Source organism: Aotus nancymaae, unplaced genomic scaffold, assembly GCF_030222135.1.
Source record: "Aotus nancymaae isolate 86718 unplaced genomic scaffold, 86718_ANA_hifiasm-v0.15.2.pri h1tg000057l, whole genome shotgun sequence".
In the NCBI taxonomy this organism is placed as follows: Eukaryota; Metazoa; Chordata; class Mammalia; order Primates; family Aotidae; genus Aotus; species Aotus nancymaae.
Genome location: NW_026988471.1, coordinates 15751027 through 15758397, shown reverse-complemented (window position 1 = coordinate 15758397; position 7371 = coordinate 15751027).

Sequence of the window (7371 nt, the reverse complement as noted above, 5' to 3'; positions counted from 1 at the left end):
TATCAGAAAAGTTTAATTACTTATATTGGGCCATGTGGTTTTATTTTATCTTTTTTGGCATTAAAATTTAGATCATATCCAGTGTGATCTTTTGGATTATTAATCAGCAAATTTTTACTACTCTGCCTCTGGGGCTCAAAAATCCAATGTTTTCCCACCCAGATCTATGAAACTGTTGAAAATTGGGACTAGTTTTTGGCCTTTTGACTTCTGCTTTTTGTTTGGTTTCCGGATCTCTTGCCTCTGGTAGTATAATTATTTTGTAGTTCAGCTAATAATGGAAAGGTAATAATAGAATTCAAAATTAAAACGTCACCATTTTACAACTCCTAATTAATTAATGAATCTAGGAATTGTTTTTCAAAGCCACTGACAACAAAACAGAGTCATCAGACGTTATGTACCTCCTGATAGAAAAGCACACCTCTTATGAAAGGTTCTTAGAACAAATAAAAGTTCAAATCTAAATGTTAATCCTCTAGACCCAGCTGCAGGTTTATAAAAGAAGCCAGGAAATTGAGATCTATGTTTAACATATCACAGGGTAATCTAATCAATAAATAGTAGACCATAGGATAAATGGTCTGGTTTCATCAAAAAATAAATTGCAAAGGAAAAAAATAGTCATGGGTAGTGAATCTACAGATTAAAAAAGACTTAAAAATTACATCAACCAACTGTAATGTGTGGGCCTTCATTGGATCATGAGTAAAACAATCTACAAGTAAAACAAAATATTTATGGCAATTATGAGACAATCAGAAATTAGAATATTGACTGAATATTTGATGCCATATGAAATTCTTATTTCTTAAAGTAAAAGTATTTTGTAGGCATGTTAGATCAAATACAGAATATTCAGTTAAACTTGTATTTCAAATAAACAACATGCAAGTTGTTGTATAAGTACATTCCATGCAATATATCCTGGGTCTTTCATCTGCTAAATCTATAATTCTAGTATTATGGACATATTGAAAATAGTAGTCTTCATTTTTACACATATATGTGCATATATACATGCACATATATACATATGTGTATATACATTTATGCATATATACAGTAACATTTAAAAACAATATGATGTCTGGATTTGTTCGTCTAAATGTACACACACACATATACAGAAATACTTACAAATAAATAATATGATGTCTGGATTTGCTCTTAAGATGACTTAGAGGCAATGAAACACATGAAGGTATAGATAAAGCAAGGTTAACCATTCATTACTAGCTGTTAAATATGAGAGGGTATGAGGGAGTAAGGCTCATTATATTATTGTTTGTGTGCCTGTTTCCAGTTATTCAAAATAAAAAGTTTTAAAAATTGTACCCTGAATATTTCCAGGCCTCACCAGCAGGTGTACACAAGTAAGACACAATAACACCAATGCCAATGTTACAATGTTTTTGAATTTCCACCTGAATTATATTAGAATCCTGACTCAAAGTCTTCTATATTTATTTAGTTTCTTCAGGGATGTTTCACATGTGCTTAGGGTAGTTCCAATTGTCCCTTTTTAGGAAAGGAAACACCTCTCTTGGCTGCTAGTGCCATCTACCAGGCACTGCAACCCTGGTGACTTCCTGGGTTCTCCAGGTGTCAGAGCTGCATTCTGGAACCCAGAGGAAGGGCTTGGGAGGAGCTGTCATCCAATTCTGTGTTCTACTTTGCAGTGTAGATCCCGAAGCAGCTTTCCTGGGACCCAGAGTCTCAAAAACTCATTAAGCAGCAGATTTATCTCCTAGACTCACTGCTTTCTTTAATTAAACAAAACAAACAAAAAATCAGCCCCTCAAGCTAAGGAGGAAGGAAACAGAAGTTCTAAGTTCTTCATTGCTCTGCTTTTCCTCTGTGGCCCCCTGCACCTTTCATCCCACTCCTGCCCCAGTCCCTGTCCTGGAACTAGTCCTGAGCTAAGGTCTTTAGGGAGGGTTATTGTGAATGAGGAGGTGATTACACCGCTTTGACTTTATTATATTTCATCTGGAGAAACTGAAAGCCAGAAAGAGGACAGCAATATGCCTATGAAACACCATTCATCAGAGGCTGAGCTGGGAGTTGGAAGATAACCAATTCTAAACTCCGGACACTTTCCCCAGTAGCTATCAGGCACTGGGGCAAGCAAGGTGGTCTCCTTGGGAATTTTCCTATACACAATTGAAGCAAAATGAAAATGCTCCTAGAAAAGCAATGTTCCAGCACCTGAAGCAAATCCTATTGCTTTAACAGCTCATGGCACTGAATCTTGCATGTTTTGTTAATAAAAGTAGGTAATAGAACAGATCTCTGGAGCTTACTTACCAAGGGCAGGTGAGATGACACTGATTTCTCTATGAACTGGAGTCCTGGACATTACAATCAAATTAGTACTTCTGTGTACCATTATCTGAAGTGGACTCCTGAACAGGAGCCCCAGCGCAAGCCTTAATTATCCAGGTCATTTCAAGCTGAGACATGGTCAACAACTTTAGTTTAGTTATCTTTGTGGGAAAAGAGCAAAGAAGTTGAGAGAAGCAATGTAAGAAATGTATTTGATTATATGTATCGAGCACTTAATATGAGAATTGTAAATGCTTTGCATTTTGTCTTATAAAATACTATGCAGTCATTTTACAGATCAGGAAACTGAGATCTAAAGAAGTTAACACACTTCTCAAAAAGCAAGAAAAGCACTTTCTCAATCAATATCTAATGTCTTAACAAAGCAGATTAGAGATGGCGAGATTGTCGTCGCCATTTACAGATATCCAGAAAAGGCGTTACCTATGTGAGGTCACTCAGAAATGTTAAAGGAGATCTAGGCATATAGATAAGGTCTCCTCGTTACTGGCCAGCATCATGATGTGTCTGCAATTCCCCCTTGCACCCACTGCAGTTAGGTCATCCTGTCACTGGGCTGCAACAACCTTCCACTGCCATTCTAGAGACATCTGCCTTAAAACGCTCTCCTTCTAAGCTCTGATTTTAGCATAAGCCCTGCTCAGAGTTGAATATATTTTCCTAAATGTTAACTAAAAGACGCATACTACTCATAGAAATGGATTCTGACATTCATCTTTCTGCTTAATATGAACTCATGCTCAAAATGACCCCCATGGTCCCTCTCAGATGACTCAGAAGGTGTATGCTCTGGAATGGAGCGGTGCAGATATGGGCACACCTCCTTTCACTGTGCTTCACTTTATTGTACTTTGCAAATACTGTGTTTTTTATAAATTGAAGGTTTATGGCACCCCTGCATTGAGCAAATCCATGGATGTCATTTTTCCATCATATGCTCATCTTGTGTCTCTGTGTCACGTTTTAATAATTCTTGCAATATTTTAAGGTTTCTCATTATTATTTTATCAATTAAAATGATTTGTGATCAGTGACCATTGACACTACTATTGTAATTGTTTTGGGGATCCATGAACTGAACTGTGCCTAGAGAAGATAGCAAACTTAACTGATAAATCTTGTGTGTGTTCAACTACCTGTTTCCTGTCTCTCTCCCTCTCCTCAAGCCCCCTTAGTCCCTGAGACACAATATTGAAATGAGTCCAATTAATAATCCTACAATGGGGCTGAGTGCAGTGGCTCATGCCTGTAATCCCAGCACTTTGGGAGGCCAAGACAGCTAGATCCCCTGAGGTCGGGAGCTCAAGACCAACCTGGCCAACATGATGAAACCATGTCTCTACTAAAAATACAAAAATTAATCAGGCGTGGGAAGCCAGAAACCAGGAGGTGGAGGTTGCAGTGAGCCAAGATTGCAGGACTGCACTGGGTGACAGAGCAAGACTCCATCTCAAATAATAATAATAATAATAATAATTCTACAATGGCCAGTGAATGTTTGAATGAAAGAAAGAGCCATGTCTCTCCCTTTAAATCAAAAGCTAGAAATGATTAAGATTAGTGAGGAAAGCATGTCAAAAGCCAAGATAGGCCAAACAGTAAGCCAAAATGTGAATGTAAAAGAAAAGTTTGTGAAGGAAATTGAAAGTGCTACTTCAGTGAATACGTAAATAATAAGAAAGTGAAACAGGCTATTGCTGATGTGGTGAAAGTGTTAGTGGTTTAGATAAATGAAACCCGCTCCATATTTCCTTAAGCCCAAGCCTAATCCCGAACAAAGTCCTCTATCTCTTCATTTCTATGAAGACTGAAAGAGGTGAAGAAGCTGCAGGAGAAAGGTTTATAGCCACCAGAGGCTGGTTCATTACATTTAAGGAAAGAAGCCATCTCCATAACATAAATGTACAAGGTGGAGCAGCAAGTGCTGATGAAGAAGGACAGCAAGTTATCCAGAAGATTCAGCTAAGATCATTGATGAGGGTGGCTACACTAAACAACATATTTTCGGTGAAAAAAATTAGCCATCTCTTAGAAGAAGATGCTATCTAGGCTGTATATAGCTAGAGAGGAGGAGTCAATGCCTGGCCTCAAATTTTCAAAAGAAAAGCTGATTCTCTTATTCGGGGTAACACAGCTCTAAACTTTAAGTTGAAGCCATATCATTTGTCACTTGGAAAATCCCAGGGCTCATAAGAATGATGCTAAATAAATTCTGCCTGTGCAGAACAACAAAGCTCAGATGACAGCACATCTGTTTATATCATGGTTTACAGGATATCTTATATCATGGTTTATTGGATATCTTAAGCTCACTATTGAGACCTATTACTCAAGAGAAAAAGAAGATTCTTTTTAAACTATTACTGCTCATTGACAATGCACTTAGTCACCCAAGAGTTTCAATAGAGGTGGACAAGGAGATTAATGCTGTTTACATGCCTGCTAACAAAAGATCCATTCTGCAGTCTATGGATCAAGGAGTAATTTTAACTTCCAAGTCATATTACATAAGAAACACATTTCACCGCGTGCAGTGGCTCACACCTATAATCCTAGCACTTTGGGAGGCAGAGGTGGGTGGATTACCTGAGGCCAGGAGTTCGAGACCATCCCGACCAACATGGAAAAACTCTGTCTCTACTAAAAACACAAAATTAGCTGGGCGTGATGGCACATGCCTGTAATCCCAGCTACTCGGGAGGCTGAGGCAGGAGAATCACTTGAACCCAGGATACAGAGGTTGCAGTGAGCCAAGATCGTGCCATTGTACTCCAGCTTGGGCAACAAGAGTGAAACTCTATCTCAAAAAAGAAAGAAAGAAACACATTTCATAAGGCTATAGCTGCCATATGTAGATATTCTTCTTATGGATCTGAGCAAAGTCAATTGAAAACCTTATGGAAAGATTCACCATACTAGATGTTATTAAGAACATTTGCAATACATGGGAGGAGGTCAAAATATCAAATTAACAGGAATTTGGGAGAAGTTAATTCCAACCCTCATGGATGACTTTGAGGTGATAAAAACTTCAGTAGAAGAAGTAATTGCAGATGTGGTAGAAATATCAAGAGAACTAAAATTAGAAGTAGAGCCTAAATATGTGAATCAATTGTTACAATCTCATGATAAAGCTTTAACAGATGAGAAGTTGCTTCTTATGGATGTGCAGAGCAAATTTTCTTGAGATAGAATCTACTCTGGATGAAGATATTGTTAATATTGTTGATATATTCATGTGACATATTGAAGAATATAGAATATTACATAAACTTAATTGATAAAAGCAACAATAGGATTTGAGTGAATTGACTGCAATTTTGAAAGAAGTTTGACCGTGGTTACAATGCTATCAAACAGCACCATATGTTCTAGAGAAATTTTTTGTAAAAGGAAGAGTCAATTCATTTGGCAAACTTCTACACCAGGTGCCCTGCTGGGAGTTTAGATGCACATAAAATGTCCCTATCTTTTAGGAGTTTACCTTCCAGATGGGAAATACACAAGAAAAAGGCAACAAATAAATGCTATAATACTCTGAAAATATTTTTTTTAAGTTTTGATAGAAAATAATTGGAGGGACTACTTTAGACAGTGGGGTCATGAAAAGTCTCTTAGCTGTCATTGAATCTGAAATCTTGAGTGTGAGGAGGCACCCACTGAGGAAAGAGATTCAGGCAGGAAGAATGGTGAACACCAAAGCCCTAGGAATAGTGAGTTCTATACAAGGGCCAGGGTGCTGAAGAGCAGGGGGCAAGAGGAAGAAGCACAAGATGAGTTAGAAAAAGAAGTCAAAGTCAGACCATGCAGGACTTTTAGATCCTAGAAGAGTATGCATTTTATTGCAAGTGCGGAACAAGGCTGTAGAAAGTATCAAGCCTGAGAATGGCTTTATCTGACCTACGTTTTTTAATAATCTAGCTTCTGTCTGGAGTATGAACAGCAGAGGAGCAAGAGTAAAAGTGGAAAGATGAGTTAGGAGGCAAATTATATCAGATTAGAAAGAGAAGGTAGGGCCATGAGCTAGGACAGTAGCACTGGAGGAGAGCGAGGCACACGATTTTCATATACGGTGTTTTGGATATAAGACAGGCAGGTCTTTTGGGTATCGGATAAATAAAACTTGATGAAAGATTGGGGTAAAAGAAAGAGAGAATCCTAGGATGCCCCCCCAAATCCGGCTTTAGTGGATAATCTGGCCATTTACTGAGAAGAAGAGGAGGAAAAACAGGTTATGAGTGCAAATAAGATAATGCATACCTTGTATGGAAAGCACTTAGCACTGTTCCTGACAAGTAATGTGCTTGGCAGCACTAAAAGAAAATTTTCCTATTGTCTGATAATTCAGGCCCATTAGTTTCCCTTGACAACCCATTATAATTTAAATAAAATTTTTCAAAAGCATTTTCAGTTTCCTGTTTCTGTTCACTTTTCAATAATTAAATGTTCAAGTTCTGTATATTTTAGATCTTAAAATCCCATGTGGTAATGAAGGCAAAGATTCTCATCACTGTCCCTCTCTTCTCATCTTAAATAAACACTGCACACTACAGTGATTATTCTGATTTACTCTTTCCAGCTATTCTTACCTTTCCAAGACTACAGTACAACTTTTTGATAAATCATAGATTCCTTCAGATTACTTTCCTTGAAGGGTTAAAGCAGAGGGGACTTCCATAGCATGCCAGCTCAGGATGACTGGGCCTCTTTTGATTGGGTGCTGTGAATCTCTTAGTTTTTTAGAAAAACTGACCTGTTTGGGGATTTTGCTGTTCTCTCTCTCCTGATTTCTCAAAATGTCAGATCTTATTAGTAAAGAGCTTAGGTTTCATTTTGGTAATGACGGAACAAGTGGCTCCATGTCGGGTTGATCTGCTGGAGCCTAGTGCAGGGGCTTAGACCAAATCAATGGCTTCCCATTAGTTTTACTGAACACCTTCAACTCTTTGAAGGACTGCCATGTGAAAAAAAAGGAACATATATGTGTGTGTGTGCGTGCGCACACGCGCACACGCATAATAC